We start from the raw sequence: 20293 nt of genomic DNA, 5'->3' as shown, positions 1-20293 counted from the left end.
AAAATTTCTGTAGTGTGTGTAGTTTGTGCTTCTTCTAGTCTGTTTTCACCACCTTGTCGGACTTTGAAGTTTAATGAAAAAGTAGACCTTGATGCAAACAAAGCTGAAGGGGAAGGGTGCAAGTTTGAGGAAGATGACTGGTTTGAATCTTCTTTGGCTGACAAGGCTGGCTCTTATTAAGTGTAGTTTTAACTGCTTGCTACAGTTTTTCACAGCTGAAGTAAATGGACTACAGCAATGTGATGTTCTTCAGTTACGCAAATACAGACCTGTTATCAGAAGGTCTGTCAGGTGACATAGAAGATTAAGACTATGAGCAGTTAAAGAGCTCCATCCTATAGTTTGGGGATTGATTCCCTCAGTTTCCATTTGCTACTGTATAAATCCAAGGAAGTCACTTAAGCATTCAGTGGTGCTCTCGGGCTGAGTTTGAAAAAGGGCCATGCGGATTGGTCCTCCGTTAACAAACACAAACAAACAAAATATCTTATGACTATGTTAAGGACGATTCTTCTTTTCACAAGCGCACTTCTTAAAAGACTGAAAGACTGGTAACTGGGAGAAAACCATTAACACCTGGAGTCGGAAAAGAGGAATAATAATACCCCCAAAACAGGCTGTCAGGTAGAAAAATAACATTTTTTTCTAAGATGGCAGAATGCCAAAAATGCTGGTACAGGCCCACAGGATAAAGTATCTTTGAAAGTTAAAGTGATTTGTTACAGTTTTTTAAGTACTGTACTTTTTTCATGTGTTGCAATAGCAGTATCACTTACTGTAGTGGCAATTGTGTGTTTTTTATTTGGTAGAATTATTTATTTCCTAGCTGAGAAAGTCAGGACAGAGCTTCCATTGGCATTCTTAAACTTATTTTTCGGAAACTTCGCCCACAGCATGATGTCATGTTAGGTTAATAGTAGAGCTGCAAATATTGAAACATGGTTAGCTATTTTCAGAAAGTTGCTCTTATTTTTTTTCTCGGGGCTTCAACTGCAACAGAATAAAAACAATATAAATACATTTACATTCAGTCCTGCAATCTAATCAGCATTGCACTGGGTGTTTTACTATTTTACACGGCAGTACTTTTCATGGAGTTAATGTCAAGTTTGTGCAATGATGAAATAGGTTGTATCTTTGTGCTGTACTGCTGACAGCCTCATACTAGTCACAGTCTATTTTTAAAAATGGTATCAACTGAACTTTTTTCTGTGAAAATAGTTACTTATTTATGTATTTTCAGGGGTCTAAGCCAAGATATGATGCAATTTGTGTTGTGCATACCTCTCACTGTCCAGAGAATTGTAGGTTTTCACACACACACACACACACACACACACACACACACACACACACACACACACACATGCACAAGCAGACGCGCACACACATGGACACTAACACAATACTTTTGCATATTTTATACAAGACACTAATGTGCACATCACAGTGTATCTCTGTGATCACACTCCAAATTGTTTCAGGAAAGCACTTTTGATCCCGCTTAAACTGCACTACATAACTCATCTACAGTTTTGTACTACATATTCACAAGGGAGAAAACAAAAAAACAAAAAACAAAGCACCAAATTTCACTCCTTTGCCCAAGAGCAAGTGCGTGTGTGTTTGTGTGTGTGTGTGAGTGACAAAACAGTACAGGATAAGAGAAAACTACTTGCCAAGCAGTTATTCCAAAGCAAGACTTTACTACTGTACAGAACATCAACATTAATGCTGTCATCTGGACTTCCTGCTGAACTCAAATAAGGGTGATCCTTGTAAGGATTCAGAATTCCAGCAGTAGAAATTACAGCAATAACTGAGACATCAGTTCTTTCAGTATGAAAAATTAAAGCAATAACTTGGACATCAATACTTCCAGCATGATAAACACCCCATCCTCGGAATTACTTTCATGCACTGAACTGACAGCTTAGTGGAATGTCTAACATGACATCAAAAGTCAGAGGGCATTACACACATATTACAAGGAGACGGATCATCATACAATGAAAAGTAACAGAAAAAAAGGGAAAAGTTATTGTAAATCATGAAACGGTAGGTATTACAACAATAAAACAACCACAAAGGTAAGAAAAGTAACAAATCACTTCAAACAAAATACTAATAAAAGGACATAGGAGAACAGAAGTAAATGTAAAAGAATAATAATTTATTCTCAGAAACCTGGAATTTTTTACTCAGAAACCATGACTAGCTGTCTGAAACCACAATGTCACTTGCATCTTTACAACAGCTGAAGGTGAAGTACTCCAGTGAAAATCTGGACAAGCACACCATAGTGCATTATGAGATATAGAGAGAGTTCTTGTCAACTTGGGAACCATTTAGTGGTTTGGTTGAGTGGTCCTGATAACTGTCAGTCTCAGTCCTGCTGTTACAGAGGAAGAAACGTCCTCTAATCAGATTTCCTCTTACTCTGATGTACAGTAATCTCAGACTTAGAATACATCAGTAGTAGGGGTATAGTGATGGGCGAAGTCCCCCACATCACAGAGTGCAGGTCAAACACCACTTGCAAAAAAAGCTTTAAAAGTATTACAGTGTGTTTTGATTTTTTTTCTGTTAGGTGTAATTTGCCAAATAGTGTTCACTCTTCTGAGTTTCAAACATGAGGCAAACACCTGTCATGCGACCATTTGGCATTCCCATCTTCTAAAAGACGACCATAAGTAGCTGCCAACTCACTATGATTTACAGAACTTATAACATCATTTTCTCCTTCAAGACTTTTGAATTCTTTATCTGCTCTTACTTGGACTGTAAATGGTAACAGTCTACTTTTGCAAAACTTCAGTTTCGATCCCTGACTCACCAAAATCACAAGTTAAGTATCATACAGGTTCACAATCTAACTTTGCTTATAGATTATCATTACGATCTGCATCCAGTTCCTCCAATCTGTTTCTTCACCTTTTGCCATAACTAAAAGTGAACATACTTTTTTGTTTTTTTTTTATGATATTATAGCCAGTATTTCACATGGCACACACAAATTTTCATCTGGAAACATTTCAGATTCAAAGCTGTATTCAGTAATCATGTCTTAGGAAACAAATTGTGAAACTGTTGTGCATTCGTATGGATAAAACAGATGCTACTGCATCTGTATCAGCTTCCATGCCTTTTTTATCATTCACAATAAATGCAGGCAAACCATCATTTCCATCTTTTTTTAAAACAATAATCAATGGGAAATTCAAGAAATTAGGAGAACACAGGATTGTGCAGGTCCTTATGGAGAGTAGCACCATCCAGCAGATTACTATATTCATAAAGTGGCGGGAACTATACTTAGATCTAAGCCAACACAGGAATGGAGAAAGGAGATTTTCCCAATAGGAATGACTAAAGATGGGATGTAGATAACAGACAAAGGAGGGCTAGAATTTATAGGTGAAAACTGGCAAGGGAACCAAAGAACTTGGAGCAAATAACTAGAGAAGAAAAGGTAATAGACTGGGATGTAAGCGATAGGGTAGTGATATGTGAAAGACCATCTCTGGTAGGGTTTTTAGTTGAGTCTAGTGTAGAACCTGCTCTTAAAAAGGAATAATTAGTAGGGCGTATAAGGTATTGCATGGTAACCATAAAAATCAGAGGAAGTTAGAAAATAATTTACTTTCATGTCTTGTTTCCCAAATGAACAATGGGAGGGCATCTACACAACACCCAAGTATGCAGCAAAGTCTAAAAGGTTTGGGATTTTTCCCTGGAAGTATCTGTATAAGTATTTTTATAGCCAAAGCTGATTTCAGAGAATTCTTCCTCAGGTAGATAGCAAATGCTGGAGGTGTGATAGGAAAGTGAGAGGTAAGTGTGAACTTGTTTGTTGGGAGTGTAATGAATTAGAAGATTTTAAAAATGTATTACAGAGTATTTTGTTAGAAATGTTGAGGGAGATAATAGGTGTTACTAAAGAACTGAACCTTTTGAGCAAAGACACAGGATCTAAATTGTCTAAACATAGCAAGACCTTACTAAGTTTAATGGCACTGGCTGCCAAAAAGCAATTACTACAAACTAAATATTGCAAAAGAGATGAAAGAACTGGAAGTGGGATCTTTAGAAAAGGAAAGAACACATTATACAGAAAGAAATTGCATTTGTGGGAACAATAAATGCAGAATAATGCTCAGGTGAGGAGGTAATGAGGTTTAAGGGAAGGAAGGAAATGAGCAATTTATGTAATGCTGGAGTGAATTATAATTGGGACAAAGGAAACATATATGTATACCACTTGAAAATAATGAACATGTCTCTATGCTTTGTTTTCTTTTCTATTAAAGTATGTGTACCCATGCCATTACATAAACTGTGATTTAATAAAGTTACTTAAAAATCTAGTAATTGTGTCATTTTCACATGTTTGTCTATTGATATATATTAGGTATTTTGCCAAGATTATCTTTATTTTTGTCTTGTAAGCATACCTTAGTACAATGTGCTCATTTATATGCCCCACCTTTCTACAACTGTGGCATTTAGCCTCTTCAAAATTACAGATTTGTGAAACAAGATTTTTGTTGCTACATGGCCTTTTGCAGGATTTGCCTGTATTTTGACTTACTCTAAAACAAAATTTCCAGCACAGTCCAGACAATCTCCAGCAGCATCGGCTGATTCATTGTAACCACACCCTTCCATAAGCATCAGTATACCACACTAAAAAAAGTCAAACGGCTAAAAGAAGTAATACTGAATAATGTAATAAATATCTCTTCTGTTGCTCTTTCACCTTCTCATGTGAATTTACTTAATAAAGGATTGAATTTTATACCAGGGTTTTTTGTGCCTGAGGATACTTTTGCACGGGATGTATTATTAAGTATTTTTCTTCCATACAGCATCTAACTCACAACCACAATCTGGATTCAAATATCATAAGTCTAGCTTCAATCCACCCATGCATCCTACTGTCTTTATGTTCCAAAATTCGATCCGCAAAGATCTACACTTTAACTTTATGGAACATCAAATAAAATCTAACAATTTATCCAAACAGGAGATGGACATGATTCAGGAATTGGATAAGAACAAAGATATAGTCATTTTGCCAGCAGACAAGGGTGGTGCCATTGTGATACAGGATATGATACAATATCAAGAAGAAGCCATGTGACAACTTTTGAATAAACGACATTATACACATATGGTATGTGACCCTACCAAAGGGTTTATGAAACAGATCGATGGCTTTCTACATCTTGCCAGAGAAGAAGGCATTATTATAGATGACACTTTATACCACCTCACAGTTAGGGATCCCTTTAATCAATACATCTACTTCCTACCGAAAATTCACAAAAACATGCAAAATCCACCAGGGAGACCTATTGTCTCTGGCAGAGGATCCATTATGGAACTACTTTCCCAGTTCCTGACACTACATCTTAAACCCCTACTCACACATGTAAGAGCTAGAATACAAGACACCACGGAATTTTTGAGGATCATTTCAGACATGCAATTGGAGGCTGGGTGGCTTATGTGTACTTTGGATGTTTCTGCATTGTACACTAGTATCCCTCATTGGGCAGGCTCTTGAGTACTGGCTCACAAAGACCCAGTTATACCCACCGGGTTTTAACACATTTTTGGTCTGTTTAACAGAACATGTTTTAACTAAAAAAAGTGTTTTACTTCCAGAAATCATGTTACTTATAACTTAATGGTACCGCTATGGGAGCCTCCTTTGCCCCCATATATGCCGAACTCTTCATGGCCAATATTAAGCTCATCTATGATCAGGCCCATAACATCTATTTGGAAGAGATTGACATATGGAGGAGATACTTTGATGATTGCTGGTTGGTATGGAGATCTGATAGCATTTACCTAAAGGAGTTTGTTGAATACCTTAATCAGAATAAGTGGGGGATTGAGTTTACGATCTCTTTTGATACCAATAGCATCACATTTCTTGATGTATTGGTAACACACAATATTGACCATACTCTTTCCACTGAAGTTTATAGAAAACATCCACAATTTAACTTATTACTCCATGCCACCAGCTTTCATCCATCTCACATATGCAGAAACATTCCTAAGTCACAATTTCTAAGAATCAAAAGGATTTGTTCAGATGCTAACACCCATCATATATATGAGGAAGATCTTGTTGATAGATTTAAACAGAGAGGGTATAAAACAGGGGACATATACCGAGCCAAACATTGGGCATCTGAACATGACAGGTCTGGGTTACTACAGTACAAGGATAAACTGGTACAACGGAACCCTCCGATCAGACTTATTACCACTTATGGGAGAAATACAGATATCCTTACTAATACTGTACGCAGACACTGGAACATTCTTCTAGCCGATGCTTGGCTTAGTGATATTGTTGATGAGATGTGCCATTTTTCCTTTAGGAAAGGAAAAAATTTAGGCTCACATATGAGCCACTACAAATGTATTGACACCCCAGATACACACTCTACACAAACAACCATAGAGGGTAGGGCTCTACAAGGATGTCTTCCATGTGGACACTGTAGACATTGCAAAAGTATCTTCAAAACTAGGGAATTCTCAAGCAAGAACAGTGGCCAAATATTCAACATTATTTTTTTGCGAATTGTCAATCAACATGGCTAATATATTTGGCTACATGCAGTTGTTCTGCTTTCTATGTTGGCCAAACCTCTAGACCATTTAGGTTTAGAATTTCAGAGCACCAAAGTGATGTCAGGACCAAGAGACTAAGCAATGCACTATACAAACACACAGAGAAACATCCCAAGGCCAATGTTCACTTAGATAAAATCCAGGGCAATATCAAGAACAAATCAGGTTGGCACCAATTACTTAATAACAAAGAGAAAAAATGGATTGTTAAATTAGGGGCACTATTTCCTCCAGGACTGAATAAATATTTTTAACATTTTTACACCTTTATAAAAGTGTAATTTCTTACATAACCTCCAGGTGGACAAATTACTATATAAAGGGGAAAGTTTTTAAGAATTTTGATACACTGATGAAGGCTTTGTAACTTTTCAGCTGAAACCGGTATGTTTGTTCTCCTTATACTATTATAATAAATTTCATTGTCACTGTTTTCCTGGCTCTTGCTTTTTTGAACAATATTGATCAGTGCAATATCTTGGTAAACATATATATATATATATATATATATATATATACACACAAAAAATAAATCCAATCATATCACTGTCTGTGGTCTACATACTTAAAATAGCCTTGCATGTCCTATAAAATATTGGATTTGGCTCAGAAGGTGGTTTTCTCTGGCAAGCCACACTGCAAATGGTACCCACAAGCTGATGTCGAAGTGCTTCATCCAAATTTGTACATTTTGTTTGTTGATTTAGCAACATCCTGCATCATCATCTGATAAGTCAACAAATGCCGCAATTACAATCTTTCTGCTATTACAACAAAAGCTTCAAGCTTTCAAAAATTAGTAGCAATTCTGGTGCAAAACGTCTAACACATTTAAGATGTTTGATCTTTAAGCTTTTGCAGATAAAATAGGTTCTAATATAATCAATATGTGGAAGTGCCCAAAACACTGGTTAAAGGAAACCTCTCAGACTCGGTTTTCATTGACCTTACCAAAGAATTTCACACTGTTGACCTCAACTTACTCCTCGATAAACTAAGAATCTGGTATCAGCTCTGACACACTTCCTTGGATTCAGGACTTCCTCTCTAACACAAACTTCAGAATAAAAACTGGCCGTTCTTTTTCAGACAAACCTCACCTCCACACTGATGTTTTTCAGGGCTCTGTACTTGCCTCTCTCTTTTTTTTTGTCTTTGTTAACAAACGTCTTTATGACCTATTGCAAACTTCAAATCTCAATGATTCTATATGCCATGGTCAACAACAGTTCCAGCAGAAACCTGAGATGTATGCAATTCCAACTACATTCCAACCTCAGCTGGTTTATAAACCACAAACTAATCTTTAAAACTAAAACCATGGTATTCAGGACCCCTCCCAAACAAAAATGGCACAGGCCTCAAACAACATTCGTATCATTGAACTTAACAACTGCTCCATTGGTTAGATTCCCAGAAATATGAAAGCATGTTTTTGGCTTTATGGTGGTTAACGATTAGTTGTGGTTTATAAGCCCAGTGTGGAGGGGGATGAGGTCTGACTGTAATCAGAAAGGACCACATTGAAAAAACAGGAACAAAGTGAATTCCCTCCCCTTCTTAGCCAACAAACTCTCTCCCTTTCGCGACAAACCTATCAGGATAGCTACAGAGAAGATATTCATACTTTCTCAGCTAGAATATGGTATCCCAATCATTAGTTCAGCTTTAGAAAACAACTCTAATACCCTTAAAACCATTTCAAATACAATCTGTCAATTGATCTCTAACACCACCCAAAATAAAAATCACTGCCTCACACTATCCAGAGCAAACTGACTCCTTATAGACTAGAGAAATACCCTCTTGCTAGGAAACAAACTCTTGAAATGAATCCAAACATGAACCTGCTCTTCTGTTGCATCTAAACTAATAGAAATATCATGCCCATATAATTTCAGGAGTTACTCTCTAACAACTGCCAATCTCATAACCCCCACTACAAGCTGGGAGTGAGCTAAACATGCCCTCTCTTCCTCAGCAGTAACACTGTGGCAATTTTCCTCCCCTACTTCCTAAAAGACATCACCACCTCACCCTCCTTTCAGCAATATTTAATAACTTAATGTTTCAAAAAGTGCACAGTTCCTTGCCACTGTAAGAAACATGTCCCCTAATCATCCTGCCTTTATCTTCGGAATAAACAACCTTAGCTACCAATAATCTCCTTCTTACTATTTATGTAAAGGACTTTCCAAAATCACCCATTATGGATAATTTTTCTGCACTTTTATGGAGGCCATGGGCTTACGTGCAAAGTTCAGTGCATCATAAATATGAAAAGGATACAGTGAATACAGGTGATAATTCAAGTTCTGGAAGGCTGAGGTAATGGTAGACTTTTTTCAAGGAGTGTGTTATTAAACTCATCAAGCCCTACAGGTTTTACCCTGATGAAATAGTCTACTGTACTACTACTGCTGAGTCCTAATGTGAAGTTAATCAAAGCAACAGTAACATTTTGTGTGATAATTTCCAGGACTGCTAAATTCTGCATATTTTTAAAAGAAGCCACAGCCTGTTTATGCATTCACTTGCATCAATGCTCCTCTGACAAAAATACGTTGACATACTGTGCTCTATGTGCACATCCCATAGAAAAAAGAGAAACATCACCTTTTAAATAGCTCATCTACTGACCCTGACTTTGCAGCACTGCTGCTTTACTATCTGATGAATTTGTCACTCAGTCAGTGCTTTCTCTGAGCCTTTCCACCTCCTGTTCACAATTTTCCCATTATCTGTCCTTATTCACTAAAGAAACTGTATTATGGACGAGATTCCCAGCCAATCATGTTAAACTGTTTGTTTACTGCCGGTAGTTACAAATAGTAGCAATATTTGCATATCTGTGTGAATAACAGTGAAAAGGTGTTACTGTTATGGTCTCAACTGGCACCCAGCCTGAAGATGAGCAAAAATGTCACAGATACTTGGCAACCAGTTGCTGCTGTGTTAGACAGTATTATCTGCAAACATTAAAACAAGAATAAGGACAAGAAACAGTTCCATATTCTTACAAATATATCCAAAACACTTTGCAGGTTAGTCAGTTGGCTCCTGGATTAACTACTCAGTTAATCAGATCTAGCAAGTTAAGTGACTAAAATACAGCAATCTCATTGGAAATATCTTTGCTGTACTGCAAGAAAAATATGGGATTTCAATATATTCAGCATATAATATAACATGTCAGTTATATCATACAGTCTTGAAATCACCATTGTTACAAAGGTGAGTCACTACAGGACAACTTTGCACATTTAAGCTTTTCATATAGAACTTAGGTCTGTGTGATGTTAGAATTCCTTTCAGGTATAGTTTGGAGATAATTATTCAGTGAGAAATCATTTGGCCTCAGCAGGTACTCCCATTACAATCTTCAGACATCAAAGAGTTTAATTAGTGCTGTTGGGGTATAATAGAAACTGAAAAAATGCATCTCATACAGATAGCAAACATTCATTTTCAAAATTCTCATGAGCCGCATTACATTACCAGAAGAACTAAGGTGAACTCTTATAACTGGGATACCTTTGTGCTTTTTGACACTGATAAACATCAGACTAGTATGTTATCAAAATATATTCTGTACAATTAAAATGGCCTGTTTGCAGTATGATATATTAAATAAAAATGTTTACATTCCGTATTTCTAGACTTTGTTGCACCTTTTTCAGAGTAATAGTTTCTAACTATTTCAGTTTATTTTCTGTTAATATTTTCCTTCCTTAAATTTTTTGCCCAGTTTTTGGCCTTATAGCCCTGTTCCACAACCCACTTCTTGGACTGTGGCTATTTTATTCACTAATATACTAAAACAAATTCAGGCTCCCCACAATGATATCTCTTGTTTATTAATTTATCTTTGTTTACTTGAATGCCCGATTGGGAGAGTAGCCCTTCCCAGCAGAGGACAGGGAAAAGCTTCACAAACACTTATAAAATTTTTGAAATTCAGACTGCAACATTTTTTGAAACGTTTTACAGTAATTCAAACTGAATCATTTTACAGAGGTTAGAATTCTAGCATTATTACAGAAATATTTTATGCAGGTATATGTACAGACTAGAGACATACATTATACAATGCGATTTTACAGACAAGTTACAGTAGTTAGTAGGCACACTGGTAGATGATTAGTTTAAAACTTCGACAGAAGTTCAAGTTTTATAGTGGTAGCATGTTTTTTTTAATTTACTTCTATGTTTTCTATGAATCTTTAGTTAAGAATTTGAATGACAGATGCATGTGTGAGCATTGACCAGTGTTCTAACGCTGTCATTTAGAGTGATGGTAGCTGCAAAGCAGGCAAATACTCCCTTATCAAATTGAAAAAGCATGATATTGTGGAGAAACAAAGGGCATAAATGCTAATCCCTGACATGTTAATAGTCTGGAATTAAAAACTGGATGGGTTGAATTGCTGAAACATTTTCTTCACCCCTGGAAAGGAAAGCACAGAAGGACTTTTAAAATGAGGAATTTGATTAAGAATGCATCTGCTTAGTAAGCAGATGTTATAAGGAGACTGGGGCACCAGTTGCTCTCTGTAAAATGTTTACTGTAATGTAAGAATATATTAGAAATAAGTTATTTTTGCGGAAAGACTGAGACAGTTTTACATGTTTCTTTCTTATCGCATGATAGTAAAACAGTTTTGGAATCAGTATCAGAAGTGTATAGGGGATGGATTCAGTCTCCTTGGTATCGAGTCCATTTGTTATGGGGTGAAATGAAATTAAATTATTTTTAATATTTTAACATTATTTTGGATGTTTGTGTTATGGAACCTTTGGAAAGCCAGATGATATAATAAAAATGGGATACTCAAATAATGTGTTAAGATATTTAAATGTTTTTGAACAAATGCAGTATCTTATGAGTCTGAAATGACTGTATGGTGATGTGAAGTTATCTGCATTGCTTTTTGATTAAAATAAACTAATAAACTCTTTTCAGTAAGTGCAATGGGATTGTTTACATCCACCTGAGCTACCACCAACTCAGGCAGATCGAACTTCAGGTTAATATTTAATCCAAAAGATGGCACACGAACTACAGCACCCCTTTACTGTTGCATTGCAGGAAAGTGCAGTGTCAGTACTGGGAAAAGATGAATCAAATGACCTTGGACGGGCAGAGAAGTCACACACTTCTGATCTTGCAGTATCAAAAAAGTACAGTTGTGTACACTTACCATAAATGTAGATGTTCAAGTGTATTCACTGTTGCAGTCATTCCATTTGGGTTATCTGCTTGCACGTAGCCCTTAGTCGGCCTGATTTTCAAAGTCTTGGGTCCTGCGTCAGTTGCTGTCTCTTCTTCCATGACGTCAGGTAGTCTGGGGTATAAAGCATGCAGCCAATGCCATTACATCAGTTTTTCTTGCCCCAGATGTCAGGTGCCCCCATAATGGGAAGCAATTATATACAAGGTTACACCTCCAATTATAAGCAAATACACCAGAAAGCTTAAATACAGTAAACAAGAAGAGAGGTATATCAAATAGAAGTCAGAGGGCTGGTGGGAGGGTAACCAGGACTGCAACAGTGAATACACTTGAACATCTACATTTATGGTAAGTGCACACAACTGTACTATGTTCTTCATGTTTCTCTGTTGCAGTCATTACATTTGGGTAGATTCCCAAAGCTAAAGAAAGCCACAGAAATACCTCACAAAGAAGATTACCAGCCTCAAACAGATGCACTACGCAGACCGTCTCAAAAACTCCACCTTTACTATGTCGCATATCGCCTACTCAGAGGCGATCTCTGCCTAACATACAAAGCTATGTCAAACCCAGATCTGCTGGACATGGTCTACGTAAAGAAATCCCAATCCCTGTGAGCTACATGCTCTAGGGACCTAAACCTTGTCACCACAATAAACAGAACATGCTGGAGGGATAGATTCCTGTCCCAGAGACTTCCCATACTCTGGAACAAACTACCCATCTATATCAAACAAAGCTCCTCATTAGCACTCTTCAAGAAAAATCTTGATGATTGGATGGGAGACAGGAAATTCACCCCGGGGATCACGTCTGTGGCTCTGCTTGACAAGGGCACAGAAAAATAATTTTCTTGGGTGGCAAAGGCCAGGGTACCGTTTGGCTAGGCTTATATAGGCCCTAGGGCCAATAGCCTAGTACCTACCTATTAACCTAAGGAAGGGAGGAGGCAATTAGAGAGCATTAGGACTAGCTATTAGGTCCTGCAAGACTGCAGTGACAAAACCAGCTTGGGATTTAGAGAAAATAGGCAAATGGTAATGTTTGGTGAAGGTATGAACAAAACTCCAGGTAGCAGCTTCTAGGATGCCCCTGGTAGGAAGACCTCTGAGAAAAGCTATTGAAGTAAATGCAGCCCTGGTGGAATGTGATCTTATCCCCTGTGGGGTAGGTTTTCCATGGTGCTTATAGCAGAAATGAATGCAATGGCCTATTCATTTAGAAATGGTTGGCTTTGAAATGGCCTTCCCCTCTGCCCCTGCAGCAAAGGCAACTAACAGCTGTTCAGTTTTTCTGAGAAGCTTAGTCTTGTCCAAGTAAAATCTAAGTTGTCTGTGCACATCCAAAGAGTGCAGTATTCGTTCTCCTTTGTTCTGTGGATTAGAAAAGAAGGTTGGCAAATTAATGGACTGATTAAGGGCCACACTGGATACCACCTTGGGCATAAAAGAAGGATTGGTCCTGAGGGACACCCTGTCAGCATGGAAGATGATGAAGGGCTCCACTGCCATGAGGGCCTGTAATCCAGACACTCTCCTTGCTGAAGTGATGGCTAGAAGGAAGGCTGTTTTCCAAGAAAGGAATTTCAACTCTGCAGTTGCAGCTGGCTCAAAGGGAGGTAGAGTGAGCTTTTCCAATACAAAGTTAAGGTCCCGGGCTGGAGTAGGGGCTCTCCTGGGTGGTCTTAAATTTCTGGCCCCTCTGAGGAATTGCTTCAGCAGTGTGTGAGAGAAGAGGGGGGACTCCGTATTAAAATGTGCTGAAATGGCAGAGGCATGAATTTTAATAGTCAGGCACTTTTCCTTGCTATCATTGTAAAGCTTGTCAATACATTCTGTAGATGAATATCTACAAGCATCCTAGAACAAGACAGAATTATTTCTTTAATGGTTATGCTGATTGTAGAACAAAGAATCTTGTGTATTTAGCAGTGTGCCAGAGCTGTGATTCATATTATGTGGGAAAGACAAATTGTATGTTGAAAAATAGGATACTTCAGCATATTTCGGACATTAAACTACAGAATGAACATAATGCTTTATATCAGCATATTAAAGTGAATATGGGGTACAATTTTTTATTTATGGTATTAAAAAGATTTAACAGTAATGTTAGGGGAGGAAATAATTTCAATGACACAGAGTGTGCAGAAACTAGATGGATAATTAGACTTGGGGCTGATAAACACCCAGGTTTGAATGCTGTAATTCCTTTAAAACCCAAAAAGGAGGGTGAAATACTGATCTCTGATTGGTTGCTGAGTATTTTAAATAGCTCTGTTTTGTCTGTTATGCACTATCTGATGAAGGGCTTGTTAGCTTGAAAGCGCTCAACAGTGCACTTTTATTGGCATTTTATTGTTTTAATAAACTTTTTTATAGTTTCAACTTGGTGTCTCCTACTTGCTGCATTTCTTTGGAGTTACACTTGGTTACTGGCAGAGGGACTTTGGTGCGGGGTGACTTTTTAGCTGTTTTCCAATGAATTTTAATAGAAGAAAAGGAAAGGCCCTTGTGAAGCATCTCTGTTAAGTATTGAAGAATATGCGGTAAACTGGGCACTGTTGTGCCCATCCCCTGAGTTTGGCTCCAGGAACAGCATCTTTTCCACTTTTCAGCATAGGATTTTCTAGTACTAGGCCTCCTTGCCTCCCGAATGACATCCAGCACCTGCTTACTGAGGGATGGTAATGGAGAGCTCAGGTAATTAGCCAGGCTGCAAGGTTCAGGGTTTGAAGCTGGGGGTGCAGAATCTGGCCCTCCTGCTGGGACAGCAGGGAAGGGGTCTGAGGCAGGTGCCATGGTTCCAGCAGTGACACACTGCGCAAGATGGGGTACCAGTGTTGGCGTGGCCAGTCTGGTGCAATCAGTATTTTCCTTGGTTTGGCCTGTTTGATCTTAAGTAGAATGTTGGAGAGGAGAGGCAGAGGGGGAAAGGCATAAACTAAGAGGTTTTCCCAGATGAAGGACAGGGCATCCACTTTCCAAGCTTGTCTGTGGGGAGTCTTTGTGCAGAATTTGTCCAATTGGTAGTTCTGAGGGGAGGCAAACAGGTCTATCTCTGGGCTCCCCCATTTGTTTCTCAACATGTTGAATATCTTTGGTTCCAGTTTCCACTCGTGTGGGTCCATGAGATTTCTGCTTAGGATGCCTGCCAGTGTGTTTAGCTTGCCTGGCAGAAATTGAGCCTGTAGGTGCAGGTAGCTCAAGGCTGTGTTCCACAGAGCCATGGCTAGTCTGCAGAGGGGGTAAGAGTGGGTTCCCTCCTGCTTCTTTATGTACCACATAACAATGGTGCTGTCTGTTTTTACCAGTAATTGTCCTGGAAGGATGTGGTCCTTGAAGGCTGTCAGAGCATTCTGTACAGCTAACATTTCTTTTTGAGTGATATGCAGGTGCATTTGACTCCAGTTCCATTTTCCCTGAATGCACTGCCCTGCCAAGTGAGCCCCCCTATGCATAGTCTGATGCGTCTGTTGTTAGGGTTTGGGCGGCAGGGGGTAGAGTGAATGGCAGTCCCTTGTTGAGGTAGCAGGCCTCTGCACGCCAAAGGAATTCTATCTTTATACAAGGGATGATAGGAATCACTGATTCCAGGTCCTGAGAATGTTGACACCATAGGCTTTTAGATACCATTGTAGTTTCCTCATATGCAGTCTTGCATACGGAATTAGTAGGATGCAAGAGGCCATGAACCCCAGAGCTTGCAGTATTTTCCTTGCAGTTAACTGGGTCTTTGTGGCCAGTAATTTGAAGAAGGCTGTCAGATAAACTTGTTTCTCTGGCATGAGGTAGGCCATCTGGGAAGTTGTGTTCAAGCTTGCTCCCAGGAGTACAATTTGTTGACAGGGTACTAGGTGAGATTTCTTTTTGTTTATGGTGTACCCCAGTGAGGTTAGCAGATTTTTTACAATGCCAGATGATTTAATAGTATGTCCTGGCTTTCTGCCTGAATTAGACAATCGTCCAGGTATGGGTATATTTGAATATTTCTTTGCCTGCAAAATGCAATGACTGGAGCTAGGCATTTTGTGAATACCCTGAGTGCAGTAGATAAGCCAACGGGCAGTGCAGAGAACTGATAGTGCATGTAGCCTGCTCTGAAGCGTAGGTATTTTCTGCAAGAATCCCTTATTGAGATCTGCAGGTAAGCTTCCTTTAAATCCAATGTTGCCAACCAGGCATTTTTGCCCAGCATGGGAAGCAGCTGGTGAAGAGTTAGCATTTTGAATTTTGGAATTACCAAAAAGGTGTTTAGGATAGATAGGTCCAGGATAGGACGCCAGAAGTTGTCTTTTCTGGGTACCAGGAAAAGTATGGAGTAAAAACCCTGTCCCCTTTTTTCTGTTGGGACAGGTTGAATAGCCCTGATACTTAGAAGAGCGAGAACCTGCTGTTGAGCCTCTGCCCACTGATTTGGGGGTAGGTCTGGCCAACCTTTTGGGGTTGGTAAGGTGTGGAAGTGGAATCTGTATCCTTGGGAAACTATATTTAAAACCCATTTGTCTTGGGTAATGAGTTCCCAGTTTTTTGCATGCAGGGCGAGCTTTCCCCCTAAAGGTTCGGTCAGTTGAACAGGGCTTAGAAGGTTTAAGGTTAAGTCACTGTGACAGTTTACCATAGGGGGTTGTCTTACTACTTCCAGCTTTGGAAGTGAGAGCTCCCACTGCTTAGGCCTGTGAGTACCTTGAGACTGTGGCATAGGTGGTCTGCTGTTCCTGGATTTGGACTGGAAGAAACAGGAAAGGACTAATAGAAGGCCAATGCCTGCTAAATCTGGGAGGCTGTACTTGCAGGAAATCAACAGTTTGCATAGATTTAGCTTTTTCCTCCATCTTTTTAAGAACAACATCTGCTTTGTTGCCAAACAGGTGGTCTTGGTTTAAGGGAGCATCCAGGAATTTGGCTTTAACATGATCTGGCAGAGTTTGCTTCTTAAGCCAAGTGTGCCTTCTAAGAACAGACCCAGTAACAGCAGCCCTACAAAGATGCATCTAAGGAGTCAAAACCACATTTCAAAGTATGTTTACCAACTTGTTCAGCAGAATACATTAAATCCTATAATTCTTTATTTTCAGCACAGTCAGGAATCAACACCAATTTCTGTTTAAGTAATCCAATAATATGCTGCTGGTACTTTAACATATAAACTGGCAGTTTAAGGCCCTATTGGCCAAAGTAGCAGAAGTGTATACCTTCTTACCCCATCTGTCCAGGGCCCTGGAATCTCTATCAAAGGGGGTAGGATTTTTAGCAGTAGTAGCCTTAATGCCTTTGGGTCCCCGTGAAATGGTCTCAGGGTCCGCAGTAGGATTCTTAAAGAGGAATCCAAAAACAGTACTTGTTGAAGACACACCACGACTATAAGAAGCTGACTGTTTATTAGGATAAAATCAAATAAAACAAAAACAATGTGTTCTCAGTAAGCACTTTCACATTCAACATGAATGCTTCATCAGACTGTTGAGAGAACTCTGAATCAAATACCCTTTAAGTACCTTGTCTTTATCTTTATACAACCAATCATGTGCTATTCTCATAAATAATGTATCCATATAACACCACATGGCCGTGTAATGATACTGTTGCCTAAATCAGCCATAGTTCATATAACAATTGGGTATGCATATGTGCATTGCATATGAAAATATTTTCATGTGAAAATGGATATATATGTATATATATCTAATTTCATGCACTAGTTTAAAATTATATATGTATGCATATATTTAGTGTAACTCTATAAAGAAACATAATATATACAAAAAACACAACACATAATGGACATATAAGAAAACAATTTGAAAAGCAATATAAAAAATTATATAAAAATGTGTAAACATTTTTATAAATGTCTTCAGCCTATACCATGGACTGTGTGTCTCCAAAATCCTAAGTGGCTATACTGATGTGTAAAGTGCTTAGAAGTTACTACAGGATTTAAGCTAAGACATATTTCTAATTATAAAATAAAGCGGATATAATGATAATAAATATATTATCATCAAAAAAATCTTGTTATAACGTACAATGAAACATTGTTAAAAACTTAATGTGAAAGTCAAGATAGCTGCTACGCAGGTAAATGCTCTTGTTCTCCAAACAAATTATTTTAAAATTCACATACGCACTAAAACAAGAGCAAAAGTGAGGACACAATCCAGGAACATAAAATCGCAAGTATTTATTGCAACGGATGAGCGCTTTCACTAAAAATAGCTTCTTCAGATCCAAGTAATTTTTACAAAGAGTACATTATTTAAATACAGAATTGATTAACCAATTACAAAAAACTGACCAATCACAAAGAATACATTAATTACGCTAAAAATACATAATTATTTAAAACTGCCTAACTATTTAAAACAGAATTCCTAAACTATTGAATATAAAAAATGATAAATAAAATAAATGAATTTACAAAATAGAAATAAGAATGTATATAGACATGTGTATGTAACGTCAATGAATGTAAGAAATATAATTGATAATTTATTTTATTTTATTTAATATGTCTGCGCTGTCTTAAGTTGGGTTTAATTGATGCTCTTTCGTTCAACCCTGAGCCCCTGTCAGCCCTCAATAAAATAATCCAGCCACTTTCTTTCCCTTCAGTATAAGACATAATATTACCACCTCTTTTGTCTGGTATAATCACTTCTAATACTCTAAATGAGAACTCATGATCATTTCCATGGGCACACCATGTGCCAACAGCTACACCAATATGTTTTTAGCACATTGGGAAGAATAAATAATATTTCATGAGGCATCATTCAACAAGCATGTTGTCTTTTATCGACGGTTTGTTGATGACCTCTTCTTTCTGTGGAATGGGACCCAGGCTGAGTTGGAATCCTTGTTTAACATTATGAATAATTTAACTACATGCCTCAAGTTTACTATGCATTATTCTGACAAGAAGATTGAGTTTCTAGACCTTTATATTGAGAGGCTGTGCAATGGCCTTATAAATACAGGTGTATATCGAAAGCCCTGTCATTGTAACATGTTACTTTTAAGATCTAGCATGCACCCACCTTTCATATTTAGAAATATTATGAAAGGACAGGCAATAAGGTCTTCTAGATTAAATCCAACGGATAGTGGATTTGAGAATGATCTGACTAGTCTAAGGAATAGATTACTAGCAAGAGGTTATGGAGTAGGAGAGGTTAACCATTATTTGAAAGAGGTGCATGAGTTGCGTTCAACGAGGGGCTTACCTTATTTTGGGCCAGTTTATACCAATACTGAGACTAATGAAAAAATGGCTGATTCATATGTAAAGTTCTCTACATCTTTTACGTCTGATCATTTTGAAGTTAAGAAGATTGTCAAAAAATATTGGAATATTTTACAGGTTGATGATGATCTCAAACAGATTGTTGGAGAAGCACCACGCTTCTTGTTTAGGAATAAAAGTAACTTAAAAAGATTATTATGTTACCCTAAAGCTGACAGACATTTGAATATATCAGGATATACAAAACCATGTGGTCATTGCAACTTTTGTTCATTTATTGATAGTAGCACTCAGTTCTTTCATCCTGATTTGTGTAAAATATTTTATATGAAAGCTGACGCGGATTGCATGACTACACATGTAGTATACCTAGCTGTCTGTAAAATTTGTTCCCCTTTCTATGTGGGCAAAACCAACCGCCCACTCCGTGATAGAATGAGAGAACACAGCTATCATATTAGGAAAGGTACTATACATAATGCCTTGGCTAAGCATGTGCTCCAACATGGAAATGATCATGAGTTCTCATTTAGAGTATTAGAAGTGATTATACCAGACAAAAGAGGTGGTAATATTATGTCTTATACTGAAGGGAAAGAAAGTGGCTGAATTATTTTATTGAGGGCTGACAGGGGCTCAGGGTTGAACGAAAGAGCATCAATTAAACCCAACTTAAGACAGCACAGACATATTAAATAAAATAAATTATCAGTTATATTTCTTACATTCACTGACGTTACATACACATGTCTATATACATTCTTATTTCTATTTTGTAAATTCATTTATTTTATTTATCATTTTTTATATTCAATAGTTTAGGAAATTATGTTTTAAATAGTTAGGCAGTTTTAAATAATTATGTATTTTTAGCGTAATTAATGTATTCTTTGTGATTGGTCAGATTTTTGTAACTGGTTAATCAATTCTGTATTTAAATAATGTACTCTTTGTAAAAATTACTTGGATCTGAAGAAGCTATTTTTAGTCAAAGCGCTCATCCATTGCAATAAATACTTGCGTTTTTACGTTCCTGGATTGTGTCCTCACTTTTGCTCTTGTTTTAGTGCTTACGTGAATTTTAAAATAAATTGTTAAAAACTTGTTAAAAAACTTATTAAAACCATGTTTAAAACATCATACAAAACCTATAG

The 20293-nt window shown here is 37.7% G+C and overlaps 1 protein-coding gene across 2 annotated transcripts in view; it reads right to left on the bottom strand.

Annotated features, from left to right (window-relative positions):
* WWC3 (WWC family member 3) overlaps positions 1-20293 on the bottom strand; it is a 1641181-nt gene that overhangs the window by 779613 nt on the left and 841275 nt on the right. The window lies entirely within an intron of this gene.

The sequence above is a fragment of the Protopterus annectens genome, chromosome 5.part0 (genome assembly GCF_019279795.1).
Source record: "Protopterus annectens isolate FY-2018-M chromosome 5.part0, PAN1.0, whole genome shotgun sequence".
NCBI classification, from domain to species: Eukaryota; Metazoa; Chordata; order Ceratodontiformes; family Protopteridae; genus Protopterus; species Protopterus annectens.
Note: the sequence above shows the minus strand (reverse complement) of the source record. Positions and strands in the feature narration are given on the sequence as shown.